Source organism: Primulina eburnea, chromosome 9 (genome assembly GCF_022965805.1).
Source record: "Primulina eburnea isolate SZY01 chromosome 9, ASM2296580v1, whole genome shotgun sequence".
NCBI lineage: Eukaryota > Viridiplantae > Streptophyta > Magnoliopsida > Lamiales > Gesneriaceae > Primulina > Primulina eburnea.
Genome location: NC_133109.1, coordinates 10505982 through 10527975, shown reverse-complemented (window position 1 = coordinate 10527975; position 21994 = coordinate 10505982). Strand labels below are relative to the sequence as shown.

General features: G+C 38.4%; 1 pseudogene; it reads right to left on the bottom strand.

Moving 5' to 3' along the window:
- Positions 1-1086: 1086 nt before the first annotated feature.
- LOC140840716 (uncharacterized) lies at positions 1087-13859 on the bottom strand (annotated as a pseudogene).
- Between the last annotated feature and the right edge of the window lie 8135 nt (positions 13860-21994).

Here is a 21994-nt window from a genome sequence, read left to right as displayed (position 1 = left end):
GTTGTTGTGGATAGATTCTCTAAGATGACACATTTTATAGCTTGTCATAAAACCGATGATGCTTCAAACATTGCGGATTAGTTCTTTAGAGAAGTCGTTATGTTGCATGGCATGCCTAGGACTATGGTTTCTGGCCGCGATGTGATGTGAATCTTGACACGAATAAATAGCAAACACGATTAAAAATAAATCGCACCCTCTATTCAATTACGATATTAAGATCCGTGTGTTTTCCCGATCTTTTGATTCAAGTATTGTGTGATATTCACCTCTAAACTAGCAGGAGTTTAGCAACAAATAAACACGAGGATAAACAATCGACAACTATACGAACCTTCGAAGAACTTTGCCTACGACAATCTGCACAAGCAACGATCGACAAACGCCACAAAGTTAAAAACATTGATAAGTTTGATTTGATTTGACAAAGCTAAAAGCTTTGAAAAGTTGAGAGAAAATTCTCACAAGTTTGATAAACTCAAAATAATATGTGTATTGTCCTTCAAAATTCGTCCAAGATATGTCTTATATCAAAAGATAACAAAAATCTAGTTTCCTAGCAAAGTAAAACTCTAAAGAAGGAAACAAAATCGCGCAGAAAACATAGGACACGGACCCCGTGTAGACCTCCGTGTCAGGGTCCGTGTACATACTGTAAAACTCTTCAGTCGGAAACAAGGGACACGGACCCCGTGCTCGCCTCCGTGTGCGGGTCCGTGTAGGCACTGTCTTCGCCAATAACAAAGGGCACGGACCCCGTGCCTGGGTCCGTCTCCAGGTCCGTGGAGCCACTGTAAAAACTCATCCCAGCTTGTAAAGGACACGGACCCCGTGTGTAGGTCCGTGTGCAGGTCCGTCCAGACTCTGTCAGCAACATCAATGCTTGAATGACTTTCCGTTGGCCTCCAAACGTACTCCCATGCATCATGACCTCTTCCGGCTTGCTCATGACTCCTTGTAGCGCCTCCTTGAATCTCTTTAGTCGACCCCTCGTGATTGGTCCCTCCGGCAACTGCAAAGGATCCCATGCTTTCCTTGGGACGTCCACGTTCGCATCATCCTCCCCTTCTTGAAAAGGATTTGTCCTCAAATCTTGCTCATCACCTACATCAAACAACGACAAATCACTAACATTAAATGTAGAACTTACGTTGTACTCACCTGGCAAGTCGAGTTTGTAGGCGTTGTCATTGATTCTCTCAAGAAGTTGGAATGGTCCATCGCCCCTAGGTAATAGCTTTGAGCGTCGCTTCTCCGGAAACCTCTCCTTCCTCAAGTGTAGCCACACCCAATCCCCCTTCTCAAATACCACCTTCTTTTTCCCTTTGTTGGCTTGCCTAGCATATTGTTCATTCTTCTTCTCAATGTTGGCTTTGGCCTTTTCATGCAACCCCCTAACAAATTCAGCCTTCTTTTTGCCATCCATGTTTAATCTTTCACTCACAGGTAAAGACATCAAATCCAACGGAGTCAAAGGATTAAAACCGTATACAATTTCAAATGGCGAATAGTTAGTAGTAGAATGCACACAACGATTATAAGAAAATTCAACAAATGACAAGCAATTTTCCCAATTCTTTAAGTTCTTCTTGAGAATAGCACGTAATAAAGTTCCTAACGTCCTATTAACTACCTCAGTTTGACCATCAGTTTGAGGATGACAGGTCGTAGAAAACAGTAATTTAGTGCCAAGTTTAGCCCACAGTGTTTTCCAAAAGTAACTTAAGAATTTAACATCACGGTCCGACACAATGGTCCTAGGCATGCCATGCAGCCTAACGACTTCTCTAAAGAATAGGTCCGCAATGTTAGATGCATCATCAGTCTTGTGACAAGCAATAAAGTGTGCCATTTTCGAAAACCTATCCACAACAACAAATATAGAGTCTCTCCCCTTCTTTGTCCTAGGTAACCCCAAAACAAAGTCCATAGAGATATCCATCCAAGGTTCACTAGGGACGGGAAGTGGTGTATATAATCCGTGTGGTAGTGTCCTAGACTTAGCTTGTCTACAAGTTATGCACTTCTCACAAATAGGTTCAACATCACGCTTCATGTGTGGCCAATAAAAATGTTCATGCAATGCACTTAAAGTCTTAGCCACCCCAAAGTGCCCCATTAGGCCACCCCCATGTGCCTCCCTAACGAGTAATTCACGAATTGATGACTTGGGAATGCACAATCTATCCTCTCTAAACAAGAAACCTTTATGCAAGTAGAATTTATCATGTGGACCATGCATACAAGTTTCAAACACTTCCTTAAAATCATCATCTAGCACATACAACTCTTTAACAAGTTCAAACCCCAATATTTTGGATTCCAAAGTAGAGAAAAGTACATACCTCCGTGATAGTGCGTCGGCCACTACATTTTCCTTACCTTGCTTATACTTGATCATGTAGGGGAATGTCTCTATGAAGGCCACCCACTTAGCATGCCGCTTGTTCAGCTTTTGCCCCTTGAGGTGCTTTAGAGACTCATGATCCGTATGAATCACAAACTCTTTAGGCCTCAAGTAGTGCTGCCACGTCTCAAGAGTCCTCACAAGTGCATAGAACTCCTTGTCATACGTGGGATAGTTCAGCGCTGCCCCATTGAGTTTCTCACTAAAGTACGCCACCGGCTTTCCTCCTTGCATCAACACGCCACCAATACCTACACCTGAAGCATCACATTCAATTTCAAAAGTATTAGCAAAATCAGGTAACACAAGTAAAGGAGCATTAATTAATTTTTGCTTGATAATATTAAAAGACTTCTCTTGCTCCTCGCCCCAACAGAATGGAACGTTCTTCTTGATGACCGCCGTCATCAGTGCCGCCAATGTGCTAAAATCCCTTACAAACCTCCTATAGAAGCTTGCAAGGCCATGAAAGCTTCGGACTTGACCAACAGTAGTAGGCGATGGCCAATCTCGAATAGCACTTACCTTGTCTTCGTCCACTTGTATCCCTTGTGAACTCACAACGAAACCAAGAAACACAAGTTTGTTTGTACAAAAATCACACTTCTTTAAGTTAGCATACAAATTTTCAGCCCTTAATGTGATTAGCACAAGTTTCAAGTGTTTAACATGCTCTTCAAGATTCTTGCTATACACTAGGATATCATCAAAGTAAACCACAACAAATTTACCTATATGTGCACGCAAGACATGATTCATTAACCTCATAAAGGTGCTAGGTGCATTAGTTAAGCCAAAAGGCATAACCATCCACTCATACAACCCATACTTAGTTTTAAAAGCAGTTTTCCACTCATCACCTTCCCTCATTCTAATTTGATGGTAGCCACTTCTCAAGTCAATTTTGCTAAAGATGCAAGACCCATGCAACTCATCTAACATATCATCTAGTCTAGGTATGGGATGCCTATACTTAATGGTTATGTTATTGATTGCTCTACAGTCGACACACATACGCCATGAGCCATCTTTCTTAGGGACTAGCAAAACAGGCACCGCACAAGGTGACATGGACTCACGCACATAACCTGTAATGCCCGAGAATTTAATTATTGTAATCTGAAATGATTTGGATATGATTACAGTAATCTGAGATTAATCTGGAATGATTATCGAAGTAATTGAGATAATTATAGACGGAACGGAGCGGACTAGAACACATAAGAAAGGTGTAAATTATGTGTGCAAATTTATGTGTTGGCGCACATGCGCGATCAAGATTGGCGCACATGCGCGAGAATCACAGTAAGGTTGGCGCACATGCGCGAAGACATGCGCGCATATGCGCGACACCTCCAGAAGCCTTGGCGCATATGCGCGAGATTAGTGGCGCATATGCGCGGAAGGTCCAGAAGGATTGGCGCATATGCACGACTTAAATGGCGCATATGCGCGGAAGGGACAGAATGGTTGGCGCATATGCGCGGACGGATTGGCGCATATGCGCGAGAAGGAAAAGTGCTAGTTCGAGTAACTGGCGCATATGCGCGACTTTGTGCGCGCATATGCGCGCAACGTGCAGAACATGCAACGAGCCATTTGTCTTCCATGCGTGTGTGTGTATATATATATATACATATATATATATATATACAAAATCGATTTTTAAGAATTGAAAATCAGAAATCCTGGAGAAAAGCTTTCAAATTCTCTCCGAAGCTTATAGTTACGATTTTGTGAAATCCGTCCGTCTGATTTAGAATCCGAACACAGTACTGTGTTCCTATCAACGCAGGCTTCATCTGGACGTAAGTTTTGCTACGTTTGGACATGTTTTGAAAATATGATGTTGCTAGAATTGCATGTGATTCAGATATGATGTTTCTGCTGCAGTAGACATTGTAGAATTGAAGACAGATTAAAGGACAGATTGTTTATGTATTTGTTATGATTTTTGAAAGATATTGACTGAGATTTTATATCAAAATTGTGTTAATATTCAGAGTATGAATTATGTTGACACAGATTATAAGTCCAGTATTATATTTGTGATGGTTAGACTGACGGGGTTATCGAGATTGTATTATTATGCCGTCGAAACATCAGTTGATTTATATTGATCAGATTCAGTATTAATTGAGATGGATCAGATTCCGTAATTATTCAGATTGGATTGTAGTGTCGATGACATGAGTTAGGTTGTATATTGTTCAGATATTGATCAGATTATGTACTGATTTGAGTATTGATCAGAACAGATTGTGTATTGAGTTATTCACTGATAAAGCGTATTCGATATTGTCTTTTCAGAGTGGTATGGACAGAGTTGAATACAGATCATCGTCTTCGTCAGAAAGGGACGACAAAGGTATAATTCATGTGATATTCGGGAAGAAACAACTCAAATGAGATATCATTTTGAGTTTCCCAATAAAATCACATACTAGATTATTGTTTATATTGTTACCTGATTATGCTTTGATTATAGAATGATATTCAAATGTATGAGATTATTGTCATATTCAGCTATGAATATGATTATGCTTTTTTACAGATTGTTATTCATTGCATTTAAGATAGGAAAGTCTTGACAGTCATTGTCAGACTTCTAGACGTTCGGTGTATCTCAACTTAGGAGTAGCCATTACTCCTATTGCTAGCCGTCGATACAGCTCGGACCGAAGTCTAGGAATAAGACGTACGGTTACCACGATCGGTTGAGTAGGTAACAGGCATTGACGTCTTATTCATCACGGGATCCCTAGAGTTATAGATCGAGTCAAGTCTAGATATGATTTGATTAGAACTGCATGATTATATGGATGTGGCTCCTAGATCATGGGACCCATCATTACTGCTTTCAGTTGGGTTAGCATGTTTTATGATTAAGATTTTTTATATGCATGTTTATCTGAATTGAGTTGCATGCTTATTTGATTAATTTCATAGACTATGAAATAGATTGTTTCTATACATAATAGCATGTTTTATGATTTAGTTTGTTTAAATACATGCTTACCATGTTTTATACTGGGATTTATTCTCACCGGAGTTATCCGGCTGTTGTCTTGTTTTGTATGTGTGCATGACAACAGGTGGGGCTGGATCAGGGTCGAGATGACGATGAGAGAAGACGAGTTAGCGTGGTGATTCCGGACTTACAGTAGACTTGGTTTTATTACTTGAATTTAGTAGTTGAACCTTAGACTAAATTATTGTACTTTAATATTGAAATGTATTTTATACAGATATGTATATTATTAGATGCCATTACCTTCCGCGTTTATATTTTAAAAAGAAAAATTTTTAGACCCTGTTTATCAGAACAGATAATTAAATCCCAAAGACGATTAAGAAGATGATTAGCGTCCGGGTCCTCACAACAGGTGGTATCAGAGCGATAGATCCTTTAGATTGAGATAGTCAGAGTTGATAGATCTTTTAGACTGAGATAGAAGGGAATGAGCGGGGTAGATTGAGTCTTCTTTTCCTTGCATGTGTGTGCTAGCATGATTTATTGTTTTCCCTATTACATGTTGCTTGTTATCTGAGTTGTTTGCAGCATGTACTTACTAAGCCTGGATCAGAACTGAGTCTGAATCAGAGGTATATGATCAGAGGAGGGCTGAGACAGATTGTATAGCTTGTGTACTAATCTGTGATATTCAGATATACCGCCTTGGAGAATTCCAGAAAGAGGTAGCACTTCGTCTGAACAGATAGATGCATCCGAAACTCAGATAGAAGTACAGTTGAGAGAGTTTCAGTTATTTCAGCCGCCGATTCTGAGTGGTGCAGAAACGTCTGAAAAGTGTCAGGACTGGGTTGATGACATAGAGATATTGTTTGATCTACTGGATTGTACAGATGACCAGAGAGTTAAATTGGTATTTCACCAATTAAAAGAGGCTGCCAGAAGTTGGTGGATTACAATCAAAGGAGTATTAGCACTACGTGGTACTGTGATCACGTGGGAAATCTTCAAGACTGAATTCTATCAAAGATTTTTCTCCGCCTCGTACCGAGAGGACAAGAAAGCAGAATTTGAGAATATAAGTCAAGGTCAATTGAATATTGACGATTATGCTGCTAAATTCTCTACTTTGTTGCATTTTGCTCCTCATATGGCTAGGAATGATGAAGCTATAGTGAATCAGTTCATCAGAGGACTGAATTCGGAGGTAGTTGTATTTATGAATTTGCAACGACCTTACCATTTTGCTGACATCCTGAGTAGGGCAAAGAGAGCTGAGGCGAGTCTGACTAGACAGCTAGGGAGGTTGTGCATGAAGCCATCCCAAACCCAGCAATCCCCTCTCCGATTTGAACGGGGCAGTACGAGTGGAAAGCAAGAGTTGCTTAAAGCTCGAAAGAAACAGTTCAAGAAATTAGGAAGTGGTGCCTCTAGTTCCAGTGGTTCCAGCCCGAACTATACTGGAGTCTATTGCGATAGGTGTGGAGGAAGACATTCCACCGAGCAATGCCAGGGAGTGACTGGTAGTTGCCATATTTGTAGACAGCCGGGACACTTTGCTAGAGTCTGTCCCGAGAAGGGTCCTCGAAGATTTTAGAGAGCAGAGTCATTGGTGATAATGACAGAAGAACAGACCCAGAACATCATAGGTACTATTTCTTTATGATTATATTGCATATGTAGTGATACGTACTAATGCATTCTTTACGAGTATCTGTGATGGAACTGCATGGAGATATGCTGTAACTGTTGGATCTGTTTATACTGTAGTATAGATTCCTTGCTTGTTGGATAAATGTTGATATCAGAGATTTCTGTAACATGTTATATACTACAGTAAGATGAAAAAGCGAAAGCGAGTTAGAGTGTGATGTACTTGTGTATGATGATCGGACTTAATTGCATTACTGATATGGGGATGGTGAACAAGTACAGAGATATTGTAGAAATTGTCCCAGAAATGGTAAGATTCAGACCAGATCTGGCTGATAAACGGAGATTTTCCTGTAAGGATTCTAGATTCAGAATTGCTGTGATATATGCTTTGTTTATAACTCGATTATTACAGAAAGGAACAGATAGTATCCTTATGTATTCAGTAGACCTACTGAAATCGAGTTTAGCAACTACCGATTTGATAGTTACGTAATGATTGATTGATAATTGCCTAGATAAGATTTCTGATGTGTTGATATCAGAAAGGTAGATTTCAGAATTGAATTCAGATCAGATACTGATTGTTGTTTTAGAATTCAGTACATAATGATATGGAAGACTAATAGAAGGGTACAGATTGCTAACGCTTATGTTCGGAGATATTCTGATGATTGTATACTTGTTATATCTATGATATTTGATATGTTAGCAGCATCTGATTGGTTGAAATGAATATTTGAAGCCTTTATTGAATATTCAGAAAACTGTGATTATTGTATACAGAAATGAGTCAGGTATGAATCATAATTGAAACAGATTGTATTCAGCGTCTGTGATATCTGAAATTTGTATACCAATTGATTGTTAAGATAGGGATCAGTGACTGAGAACGACACAGAACTATCAGAATTATCAAATATTTCAGAGATGTCAGAATTATCAGAAATGTCAGAATCAGGCAGATTATCTTATGCTCTTATTGCTTTATATCTGCTGAGTATAGTTATGGTTCTAAGTCAGTATTCGTGATATCTTTTATTGTTTGGAGCGTATTCTATTTGCAGATGAGATATAGCAGTTGTTCCGGGCACTGTGAAGATTAAGCAGATAGTCAGAATTAACAGCTGCCAGAGATTGTCGTTGTATGAGTTTTATTAAACTCACTAGATCAGTATAGGTTATTTCTGTTCTGAATCGAAATTGCTATTACTGTTGTTTGAAGTCTGTTTGATACAGAATATTGTAAACAGTTGAGAGTATGACAATGTAGCAGTGTAATCAGAATGTTCAGAATTGTATTTTGCTAATCAGAATAGAGCATCAGTCAGATTAACAGATATGTGATTTTGTGCTTTGTATGCTTCTGATTATTTTATGATATCAGAATGTTTCCGAAATTTGTAACAGAATTTGATATTGATAATCAGAGCCGAATGCCAGGTAGGTATTTCTTCTTTATGTTATACTATCAACTGATTGTTTATACAGCATAGTTCGAATCTGAACTCACAGATAGTGTCAGACATGCGCCGTGGTGGATTCAGTTTTCATTCAGATGTTTGTGAATGTATTGTATTCGAACAGATAGTGGTGATATAAACAGATTAGATCAGTTATGGCAGAAATTGTACAGAAATGTTGGCAAAAGTTGTACTGATAAGTCTGAATTGCTAACAGAAGAAGACAGAAAGATAGAAATCAAAAGATAATTACAGAATTTGTATATTTTTGAATAGAAATGGGAGTACATTTCTATGGTTTCGTAATGACAATACAACCATTTTCTTTAGATTTTGATATAATATGATTATGATTGACAGATTTCTCAATCTACATCTATCAGTTTGTACCAGATTACGTACAAACAGAACTAGATGACATAGATCGATGTCAAAGAAATAATCAGATGGATTAGAATATTGAATTAGATGAGATCAGATTGTGATTTTGATGGAGTGGTACTTATGATAGACTATATCATAAGCTTTCTATTACAGAGTGACAGGTAGTCAGAGGGTATTATCCAGATATTGGAAGATATTGGTAGAACTTTGGTGCTGGATGTTAGCACTAGTTTTTATGATTTATTGTCACTGTATGACTTACTGCATGACAATAGCTATTACGACAGTTCAGAACGTCCAGACATACGAAACCAACGTCGGATGATGACGATTGGTATTTGAAGCTAAAGATTGTAAATGCTAGTGTTTGGGATAAACAGATAGAATAACAACTACAGGTCGGTATATACGGATGTTGTATAGCCACAACACGAGATTGATTCCGTCAGAAGGATTGGAGAAGTATTATGATATGATACTTAGTGAATTCTTATTCCTGATAGGAATCAGGTGTTTGAGTTTTGGTTTAAACTATGTTATACATTCTTCTAAGATACCTGAATTGATTACTTGTGAGTTCGAGGACGAACTCAGTTCTAAGAGGGGGAGAAATGTAATGCCCGAGAATTTAATTATTGTAATCTGAAATGATTTGGATATGATTACAGTAATCTGAGATTAATCTGGAATGATTGTCGAAGTAATTGAGATAATTATAGACGGAACGGAGCGGACTAGAACACATAAGAAAGGTGTAAATTATGTGTGCAAATTTATGTGTTGGCGCACATGCGCGATCAAGATTGGCGCACATGCGCGAGAATCACAGTAAGGTTGGCGCACATGCGCGAAGACATGCGCGCATATGCGCGACACCTCCAGAAGCCTTGGCGCATATGCGCGAGATTAGTGGCGCATATGCGCGGAAGGTCCAGAAGGATTGGCGCATATGCACGACTTAAATGGCGCATATGCGCGGAAGGGACAGAATGGTTGGCGCATATGCGCGGACGGATTGGCGCATATGCGCGAGAAGGAAAAGTGCTAGTTCGAGTAACTGGCGCATATGCGCGACTTTGTGCGCGCATATGCGCGCAACGTGCAGAACATGAAACGAGCCATTTGTCTTCCATGCGTGTGTGTATATATATATATATACATATATATATATATATATATATATACAAAATCGATTTTTAAGAATTGAAAATCAGAAATCCTGGAGAAAAGCTTTCAAATTCTCTCCGAAGCTTATAGTTACGATTTTGTGAAATCCGTCCGTCTGATTTAGAATCCGAACACAGTACTGTGTTCCTATCAACGCAGGCTTCATCTGGACGTAAGTTTTGCTACGTTTGGACATGTTTTGAAAATATGATGTTGCTAGAATTGCATGTGATTCAGATATGATGTTTCTGCTGCAGTAGACATTGTAGAATTGAAGACAGATTAAAGGACAGATTGTTTATGTATTTGTTATGATTTTTGAAAGATATTGACTGAGATTTTATATCAAAATTGTGTTAATATTCAGAGTATGAATTATGTTGACACAGATTATAAGTCCAGTATTATATTTGTGATGGTTAGACTGACGGGGTTATCGAGATTGTATTATTATGCCGTCGAAACATCAGTTGATTTATATTGATCAGATTCAGTATTAATTGAGATGGATCATATTCCGTAATTATTCAGATTGGATTGTAGTGTCGATGACATGAGTTAGGTTGTATATTGTTCAGATATTGATCAGATTATGTACTGATTTGAGTATTGATCAGAACAGATTGTGTATTGAGTTATTCACTGATAAAGCGTATTCGATATTGTCTTTTCAGAGTGGTATGGACAGAGTTGAATACAGATCATCGTCTTCGTCAGACAGGGACGACAAAGGTATAATTCATGTGATATTCGGGAAGAAACAACTCAAATGAGATATCATTTTGAGTTTCCCAATAAAATCACATACTAGATTATTGTTTATATTGTTACCTGATTATGCTTTGATTATAGAATGATATTCAAATGTATGAGATTATTGTCATATTCAGCTATGAATATGATTATGCTTTGTTACAGATTGTTATTCATTGCATTTAAGATAGGAAAGTCTTGACAGTCATTGTCAGACTTCTAGACGTTCGGTGTATCTCAACTTAGGAGTAGCCATTACTCCTATTGCTAGCCGTCGATACAGCTCGGACCGAAGTCTAGGAATAAGGCGTACGGTTACCACGATCGGTTGAGTAGGTAACAGGCATTGACGTCTTATTCATCACGGGATCCCTAGAGTTATAGATCGAGTCAAGTCTAGATATGATTTGATTAGAACTGCATGCTTATATGGATGTGGCTCCTAGATCATGGGACCCATCATTACTGCTTTCAGTTGGGTTAGCATGTTTTATGATTAAGATTGTTTATATGCATGTTTATCTGAATTGAGTTGCATGCTTATTTGATTAATTTCATAGACTATGAAATAGATTGTTTCTATACATAATAGCATGTTTTATGATTTAGTTTGTTTAAATACATGCTTACCATGTTTTATACTGGGATTTATTCTCACCGGAGTTATCCGGCTGTTGTCTTGTTTTGTATGTGTGCATGACAACAGGTGGGGCTGGATCAGGGTCGAGATGACGATGAGAGAAGACGAGTTAGCGTGGTGATTCCGGACTTACAGTAGACTTGGTTTTATTACTTGAATTTAGTAGTTGAACCTTAGACTAGATTATTGTACTTTAATACTGAAATGTATTTTATATAGATATGTATATTATTAGATGCCATTACCTTCCGCGTTTATATTTTAAAAAGAAAAATTTTTAGACCCTGTTTATCAGAACAGATAATTAAATCCCAAAGACGATTAAGAAGATGATTAGCGTCCGGATCCTCACATAACCCTTATCTAATAACTCACTTACCTGCCTTTGTAGCTCCTTACTCTCCTCCGGATTGCTCCTATAAGCTGGACGGTTTGGCAAGGCACTCCCGGGCACCAAATCAATTTGGTGCTCAATTCCCCTCAATGGTGGTAAGCCTTGAGGTAGCTCCTCCGGAAATACATCGTCAAATTCCTGCAATAGTGAAACAACAATGCTCGGAAGGGATCCGGCTATATCACTTGTGTTAAGGAGGATCTCCTTATAAAGAACTAACACAAATGGTTCATGTGTGTGCAACAAGTGTTTTATCTCACGTTTTTGGGCCATATAAGAATTCTTTTTGGCCTCTTTCCTCTCTTTTTCTTTCCCCTCAATTTCTTTCCTCTCTTTTTTTGTTTGTGTGGCTATCTCACTCTTTTCAACTCTCTTTTTTCAGCCACTTCAATTTTATTTTCAGAGGCCATCTCACTTTTTAATTCACTCTTTTTTTCGGCCTCATCTCTCTTCTTTTTTTTCAAGTGGTCCTCCAATACTTGTTTTGGAGACAATGGAAGTAGAACAACAGATTCCTTTTTTAATACAAACGAGTACTTATTTTTGAAACCGTCGTGAGTCACTCGCCTATCAAATTGCCATGGCCTACCCAACAAGATATGACAAGCATGCATGGGCAACATGTCACACAAAACCTCGTCTTTGTACTTCCCAATTGAGAATGACACTAGAACTTGCCTATTAACCCTCACTTCCGCACAATCGTTCAATCATTGAAGCCTATATGGTTGAGGATGTTTTATTGTAGGCAATCCCAATTTTTCAACCATCTCAACACTAGCCACATTGGTGCAACTACCCCCATCTATGATTACATTGCACACCTTACCATTCACAAAAAATCTAGTGTGGAACAAGTTCTCTCTTTGGTTAACTTCCTCATCTTTGACTTGGGCACTCATGATTCGCCTAGTCACTAGCGCTTCTCCTACAACCGTCCCATATCCCTCATCGGGATCCTCCAACTCCGGCATATCATCATCACTACCCTCGCCATCCCCCTCACTTTGAGACTCATACTCACCATAATCATTTAAGAACATGACTCTCTTATTAGGACACTCACTAGCAATATGGCCCAACCCTTGACATCTAAAACATTTTGTATCTCTAGAACGAGTAGTAGGAATTTCAGATTTACCTTGTACTCCATGTCTAGGTGTCTCTTGCTTTGGTTCAAACTTAGGCTTGGTCACCACTTTGCTATCATCTCGCTTGGCCGCATTTGGTCGCCAAGAAGAAGATGCACCTCCGGTTTGATTGGTGCGGCCAACTCCTCGCCTTTTGAGTTGTTGCTCCACCTTTATGGCCATTTGCACCATTTCGTCTAGATCTAAGTAGTGCCGAAGCTCCACTTGATCTTGAATCTCCCTGTTCAAACCACAAAGAAAACGAGCCATGGTTGCTTCATTATCTTCCTCAATGTTGGTCCTAATCATGACTACCTCCATCTCCTTATAGTAGTCCTCCACACTCTTTAACCCTTGCCTCAAAGTTTGTAGCCTCTTGAACATCTCTCTATAATAGTGGTTTGGCACAAACCTCTTCCTCATGACCCTCTTCATCTCATCCCAAGACTCAATAGGCCTTTCATTATACTTTCTTCTAGTGGTCACTAATTGATCCCACCAGATGAGTGCATAATCCATAAATTCAACCACCGCCAACCTAACCTTTTTGAGCTCGGAGTATTGGTGACAGTCGAATACAAACTCTACCCTCTTTTCCCACTCTAGATACGCTTCCGGATCCGACTTCCCATGGAAAGAAGGGATTTTCATCTTAATGCCACTCATATTCCCATCATCTCTATGCCCATCATTATATCTACCCCGCATAGCTTCGCCTCGACCTCTTCCAACTCCTCTACCTCTTCCATTCCTACCCCAAGTTTCATTTTGACTCTCCTCTTCCTCACCTAAGTCATACTCCTCCTCTTCACCCCTACCAAAATCTCTACCCTTAGATTTACCCCCACTAGCACTCACTTCCATCCTATCCAAACGCTCATGTAGGGCCTCCATCTCAACCTTTATCATCCTAGAAAAATGCCCCGACAACGCCTCTATTTGGAACTTAGACAACTCCGAATTCGAACTATCTCCTACCTCCCTCTCCATTTAATTTCAAAGTTGTACCTGCAAGAAAAGGTTAGTAGAAATAAAATAATCCTCACCCAAATGCTCACGATCACTCCAAAGAAATTCACTCGTCTTTTACCTCTTTATTTGTATGCTCACAACAAATACTCACCGTTCACTCCAAAGAAAAGTCACTCGCACTCAAGTGTATCACTCGAATTTTGAAAGCTCTCTTGGAAGTGCTCAAGCTTTGTATTGTGGGTATATCAAACAATCAAAGTTCAAACTTGTGAACAAATGCGACCGACTCACTTGGACTGTGTAGACAAGAAATTCGAATATAGGAATTTTTTTTTTTTTTTTTTGACTGTGAGAGACAATTAAATATGACTCTCTAAAGGGAATAGAAGAATATATCAAAAAGAAATAATGGTGAATTTTCGGAATTTTTGTACTCTTTTTTTTTTTTTTTGGCTTGAGTACTACTCGAAAAACCCAAAAAAAAAGTCACCAACAAATTTCGAGAATCACAGATTCACGAAAAAATTTACGAAGAACGATAGAACAAAACAGATCTGAAAATAAACGAAGAAATAATACAGATCTGCAATTTAGAAACAAGATAATTACTTGAATTCAATAAACCTGGGCTCTGATACCAAATGATGTGAATCTTGACACGAATAAATAGAAAACACGATTAAAAATAAATCGCACCCTCTATTCAATTACGATATTAAGATCCGTGTGTTTTCCCGATCTTTTGATTCAAGTATTGTGTGATATTCACCTCTAAACTAGCAGGAGTTTAGCAACAAATAAACACGAGGATAAACAATCGACAACTATACGAACCTTCGAAGAACTTTGCCTACGACAATCCGCACAAGCAACGATCGACAAACGCCACAAAGTTAAAAACTTTGATAAGTTTGATTTGATTTGACAAAGCTAAAAGCTTTGAAAAGTTGAGAGAAAATTCTCACAAGTTTGATAAACTCAAAATAATATGTGTATTGTCCTTCAAAATTCGTCCAAGATATGTCTTATATCAAAAGATAACAAAAATCTAGTTTCCTAGCAAAGTAAAACTCTAAAGAAGAAAACATAGGACACGGACCCCGTGTAGACCTCCGTGTCAGGGTCCGTGTACATACTGTAAAACTCTTCAGTCGGAAACAAGGGACACGGACCCCGTGCTCGCCTCCGTGTGCGGGTCCGTGTAGGCACTGTCTTCGCCAATAACAAAGGGCACGGACCCCGTGCCTGGGTCCGTCTCCAGGTCCGTGGAGCCACTGTAAAAACTCATCCCAGCTTGTAAAGGACACGGACCCCGTGTGTAGGTCCGTGTGCAGGTCCGTCCAGACTCTGTCAGCAACATCAATGCTTGAATGACTTTCCGTTGGCCTCCAAACGTACTCCCATGCATCACGACCTCTTCCGGCTTGCTCATGACTCCTTGTAGCGCCTCCTTGAATCTCTTTAGTCGACCCCTCGTGATTGGTCCCTCCGGAAACTGCAAAGGATTCCATGCTTTCCTTGGGACGTCCACGTTCGCATCACGATGTAAAATTCTTGAGTTACTTTTGTAAGACTTTATGGGCTAAACTTGGCACAAAATTGTTGTTTTCTACTACTTGTCATCCTCAAACGGATGGACAAACTGAAGTTGTCAATAGAACTTTGGGAACACTTTTGCGTGCCATTCTTAAAAAGAACTTGGATTGAAATTTCTATTGACTTTATTTTGGGGTTGCCTAGTACTAAGAAGGGGAGGGATTCTATTTTTGTTGTAGTGGATAGATTCTCTAAGATGGAACATTTTATTGCTTGTCATAAAACCGATGATGCTTCAAACATTGCGGATTTGTTCTTTAGAGAAGTCGTTACGTTGCATGGAATGCCTAGGACTATTGTTTCTGGTCGCGATGTTAAATTCTTGAGTTACTTTTGGAAGACTTTATGGGCTAAACTTGGCACAAAATTTTTGTTTTCTACTACTTGTCACCGTCAAACGGATGGACAAACTGAAGTTGTCAATAGAACTTTGGGAACACTTTGGCGTGCTATTCTTCAAAAGAACTTGGATTGACATTTCTATGGACTTTATTTTGGGGTTGCCTAGTACTAAGAAGGGGAGAGATTCTATTTTTGTTGTTGTGGATAGATTCTCTAAGATGGCACATTTTATAGCTTGTCATAAAACCGATGATGCTTCAAACATTGCGGATTTGTTATTTAGAGAAGTCGTTATGTTGCATGGCATGCCTAGGACTATTGTTTCTGGTCGCAATGTAAAATTCTTGAGTTACTTTTGGAAGACTTTATGGGCTAAACTTGGCACAAAATTGTTGTTTTCTACTACTTGTCATCCTCAAACGGATGGACAAACTGAAGTTGTCAATAGAACTTTGGGAACACTTTTGCGTGCCATTCTTAAAAAGAACTTGGATTGACATTTCTATTGACTTTATTTTGGGGTTGCCTAGTACTAAGAAGGGGAGGGATTCTATTTTTGTTGTTGTGGATAGATTCTCTAAGATGGCACATTTTATAGCTTGTCATAAAACCGATGATGCTTCAAACATTGCGGATTTGTTCTTTAGAGAAGTCGTTATGTTGCATGGCATGCCTAGGACTATTGTTTCTGGTCGCGATGTAAAATTCTTGAGTTACTTTTGGAAGACTTTATGGGCTAAACTTGGCACAAAATTTTTGTTTTCTACTACTTGTCATCCTCAAACGGATGGACAAACTGAAGTTGTCAATAGAACTTTGGGAACACTTTTGCGTGCCATTCTTAAAAAGAACTTGGATTGAAATTTCTATTGACTTTATTTTGGGGTTGCCTAGTACTAAGAAGGGGAGGGATTCTATTTTTGTTGTAATGGATAGATTCTCTAAGATGGCACATTTTATAGTTTGTCATAAAACCGATGATGCTTCAAACACTGCGGATTTGTTCTTTAGAGAAGTCGTTACGTTGCATGGAATGCCTAGGGCTATTGTTTCTGGTCGCGATGTTAAATTCTTGAGTTACTTTTGGAAAACTTTATGGGCTAAACTTGGCACAAAATTTTTGTTTTCTACTACTTGTCATCCTCAAACGGATGGACAAACTGAAGTTGTCAATAGAACTTTGGGAACACTTTTGCGTGCTATTCTTCAAAAGAACTTGGATTGACATTTCTATGGACTTTATTTTGTAGTTGCCTAGGACTAAGAAGGGGAGAGATTCTATTTTTGTTGTTGTGGATAGATTCTCTAAGATGGCACATTTTATAGCTTGTCATAAAACCGATGATGCTTCACATATTGCGGATTTGTTCTTGAGAGAAGTCATTATGTTGCATGGCATGCCTAGGACTATTGTTTCTGGTCGCGATGTAAAATTCTTGAGTTACTTTTGGAAGACTTTATGGGCTAAACTTGGCACAAAATTGTTGTTTTCTACTACTTGTCATCCTCAAACGGATGGGCAAACTGAAGTTGTCAATAGAACTTTGGGAACACTTTTGCGTGCGATTCTTAAAAATAACTTGGATTGACATTTCTATGGACTTTATTTTAAGTTTGCCTAGTACTAAGAAGGGGAGGGATTCTATTTTTGTTGTTGTGGATAGATTCTCTAAGATGGCACATTTATAGCTTGTCATAAAACCGTTGATGCTTCAAACATTACGGATTTGTTCTCTAGAGAAGTCGTTACGTTGCATGGAATGCTTAGGACTATTGTTTCTGGTCGCGATGTTGAATTCTTGAGTTAATTTTGGAAGACTTTATGGGCTAAACTTGGCACAAAATTTTTGTTTTCTACTACTTCTCATCGTCAAACGGATGGACAAACTGAAGTTGTCAATAGAACTTTGGGAACACTTTTGCGTGCTATTTTTCAAAAGAACTTGGATTGACATTTCTGTGGACTTTATTTTGGGGTTGCCTAGTACTAAGAAGGGGAGAGATTCTATTTTTGTTGTTGTGGATAGATTCTCTAAGATGACACATTTTATAGCTTGTCATAAAACCGATGATGCTTCACATATTGCGGATTTGTTCTTTAGAGAAGTCGTTATGTTGCATGGCATGCCTAGGACTATTGTTTCTGGTTGCGATGTAAAATTCTTGAGTTACTTTTGGAAGACTTTATGGGCTAAACTTGGCACAAAATTTTTGTTTTCTACTACTTGTCATCGTCAAACGGATGGACAAACTGAAGTTGTCAATAGAACTTTGGGAACACTTTTGCGTGCCATTCTTAAAAAGAACTTGGATTGAAATTTCTATTGACTTTATTTTGGGGTTGCCTAGTACTAAGAAGGGGAAGGATTCTATTTTTGTTGTTGTGGATAGATTCTTTAAGATGGCACATTTTATAGCTTGTCATAAAATCGATGATGCTTCAAACATTGCGGATTTGTTCTTTAGAGAAGTCGTTATGTTGCATGGCATGCCTAGGACTATTGTTTCTGGTCGCGATGTAAAATTCTTGAGTTACTTTTGGAAAACTTTATGGGCTAAACTTGGCACAAAATTGTTGTTTTCTACTACTTGTCATCCTCAAACGGATGGACAAACTGAAGTTGTCAATAGAACTTTAGGAACACTTTTGCGTGCCATTCTTAAAAAGAACTTGGATTGAAATTTCTATTGACTTTATTTTGGGGTTGCCTAGTACTAAGAAGGGGAGGGATTCTATTTTTGTTGTTGTGGATAGGTTCTCTAAGATGACACATTTTATAGCTTGTCATAAAACCGATGATGCTTCAAACATTGCGGATTTGTTCTTTAGAGAAGTCGTTACGTTGCATGGAATGCCTAGGACTATTGTTTCTGGTCGCGATGTTAAATTCTTGAGTTACTTTTGGAAAACTTTATGGGCTAAACTTGGCACAAAATTTTTGTTTTCTACTACTTGTCATCCTCAAACGGATGGACAAACTGAAGTTGTCAATAGAACTTTGGGAACACTTTTGCGTGCTATTCTTCAAAAGAACTTGGATTGACATTTCCATGGATTTTATTTTGTAGTTGCCTAGGACTAAGAAGGGGAGAGATTCTATTTTTGTTGTTGTGCATAGATTCTCTAAGATGGCACATTTTATAGCTTGTCATAACACCGATGATGCTTCAAACATTGCGGATTTGTTCTTTAGAGAAGTCGTTATGTTGCATGGCATGCCTAGGACTATTGTTTCTGGTCGCGATGTAAAATTCTTGAGTTACTTTTGGAAGACTTTATGGGCTAAACTTGGCACAAAATTGTTGTTTTCAACTACTTGTCATCCTCAAACGGATGGACAAACTGAAGTTGTCAATAGAACTTTAGGAACACTTTTGCGTGCCATTCTTAAAAAGAACTTGGATTGAAATTTCTATTGACTTTATTTTGGGGTTGCCTAGTAATAAGAAGGGGAGGGATTCTATTTTTGTTGTTGTGGATAGGTTCTCTAAGATGACACATTTTATAGCTTGTCATAAAACCGATGATGCTTCAAACATTGCGGATTTGTTCTTTAGAGAAGTCGTTATGTTGCATGGCATGCCTAGGACTATTGTTTCTAGGTCGCGATGTAAATTCTTGAGTTACTTTTGGAAGACTTTATGGGCTAAACTTGGAACAAAATTGTTGTTTTCTACTACTTGTCATCCTCAAACGGATTGACAAACTGAAGTTGTCAATAGAACTTTGGGAACACTTTTGCGTGCCATTCTTAAAAATAACTTGGATTGAAATTTCTATTGACTTTATTTTGGGGTTGCCTAGTACTAAGAAGGGGAGGGATTCTATTTTTGTTGTAGTGGATAGATTCTCTAAGATGGCACATTTTATAGCTTGTCATAAAACCGATGATGCTTCAAACATTGCGGATTTGTTCTTTAGAGAAGTCGTTACAGTTGCATGGAATGCCTAAGGACTATTGTTTCTGGTCGCGATGTTAAATTCTTGAGTTACTTTTGGAAAACTTTATGGGCTAAACTTGGCACAAAATTTTTGTTTTCTACTACTTGTCATCCTCAAACGGATTGACAAACTGAAGTTGTCAATAGAACTTTGGGAACACTTTTGCGTGCTATTATTCAAAAGAACTTGGATTGACATTTCTATGGACTTTATTTTGTAGTTGCCTAGGACTAAGAAGGGGAGAGATTCTATTTTTGTTGATGTGGATAGATTCTCTAAGATGGCACATTTTATAGCTTGTCATAAAACCGTTGATGCTTCAAAAATTGCGGATTTGTTCTTTTGAGAAGTCGTTACGTTGCATGGAATGCTTAGGACTATTGTTTCTGGTCGCGATGTTAAATTCTTGAGTTACTTTTGGAAGACTTTATGGGCTAAACTTGGCACAAAATTTTTGTTTTCTACTACTTGTCATCGTCAAACGGATGGACAAACTGAAGTTGTCAATAAACTTTGGGAACACTTTTGCGTGCTATTCTTCAAAAGAACTTGGATTGACATTTCTAGGGACTTTATTTTGGGGTTGCCTAGTACTAAGAAGGGGAGAGATTCTATTTTTGTTGTTGTGGATAGATTCTCTAAGATGGCACATTTTATAGCATGTCATAAAACCGATGATGCTTCAAACATTGCGGATTTGTTCTTTAGAGAAGTCGTTATGTTGCATGGCATGCCTAGGACTATTGTTTCTGGTCGCGATGTAAAATTCTTGAGTTACTTTTGGAAGACTTTATGGGCTAAACTTGGCACAAAATTTTTGTTTTCTACTACTTGTCATCGTCAAACGGATGGACAAACTGAAGTTGTCAATAGAACTTTGGGAACACTTTTGCGTGCCTATTCTTAAAAAGAACTTGGATTGAAATTTCTATTGACTTTATTTTGGGGTTGCCTAGTACTAAGAAGAGGAGGGATTCTATTTTTGTTGTTGTGGATAGATTCTCTAAGATGGCACATTTTATAGCTTGTCATAAAACCGATGATGCTTCAAACATTGCGGATTTGTTCTTTAGAGAAGTCGTTATGTTGCATGGCATGCCTAGGACTATTGTTTCTGGTCGCGATGTAAAATTCTTGAGTTACTTTTGGAAGACTTTATGGGCTAAACTTGGCACAAAATTTTTGTTTTCTACTACTTGTCATCCTCAAACGGATGGACAAACTGAAGTTGTCAATAGAACTTTGGGAACACTTTTGCGTGCTATTATTCAAAAAAACTTGGATTGAAATTTCTATGGACTTTATTTTGTAGTTGCCTAGGACTAAGAAGGGGAGAGATTCTATTTTTGTTGTTGTGGATAGATTCTCTAAGATGGCACATTTTATAGCTTGTCATAAAACCTGATGATGCTTCAAACATTGCGGATTTGTTCTTTAGAGAAGTCGTTATGTTGCATGGCATGCCTAGGACTATTGTTTCTGGTCGCGATGTAAAATTCTTGGGTTACTTTTGGAAAACTTTATGGGCTAAACTTGGCACAAAATTTTTGTTTTCTACTACTTGTCATCCTCAAACGGATGGACAAACTGAAGTTGTCAATAGAACTTTGGGAACACTTTTGCGTGCTATTATTCAAAAAAACTTGGATTGAAATTTCTATGGACTTTATTTTGTAGTTGCCTAGGACTAAGAAGGGGAGAGATTCTATTTTTGTTGTTGTGGATAGATTCTCTAAGATGGCACATTTTATAGCTTGTCATAAAACCGATGATGCTTCAAACATTGCGGATTTGTTCTTTAGAGAAGTCGTTATGTTGCATGGCATGCCTAGGACTATTGTTTCTGGTCGCGATGTAAAATTCTTGGGTTACTTTTGGAAGACTTTATGGGCTAAACTTGGAACAAAATTGTTGTTTTCTACTACTTGTCATCCTCAAACGGATGGACAAACTGAAGTTGTCAATAGAACTTTGGGAACACTTTTGCGTGCCATTCTTAAAAAGAACTTGGATTGAAATTTCTATTGACTTTATTTTGGGGTTGCCTAGTACTAAGAAGGGGAGGGATTCTATTTTTGTTGTAGTGGATAGATTCTCTAAGGTGGCACATTTTATAGCTTGTCATAAAACCGATGATGCTTCAAACATTGCGGATTTGTTCTTTAGAGAAGTCGTT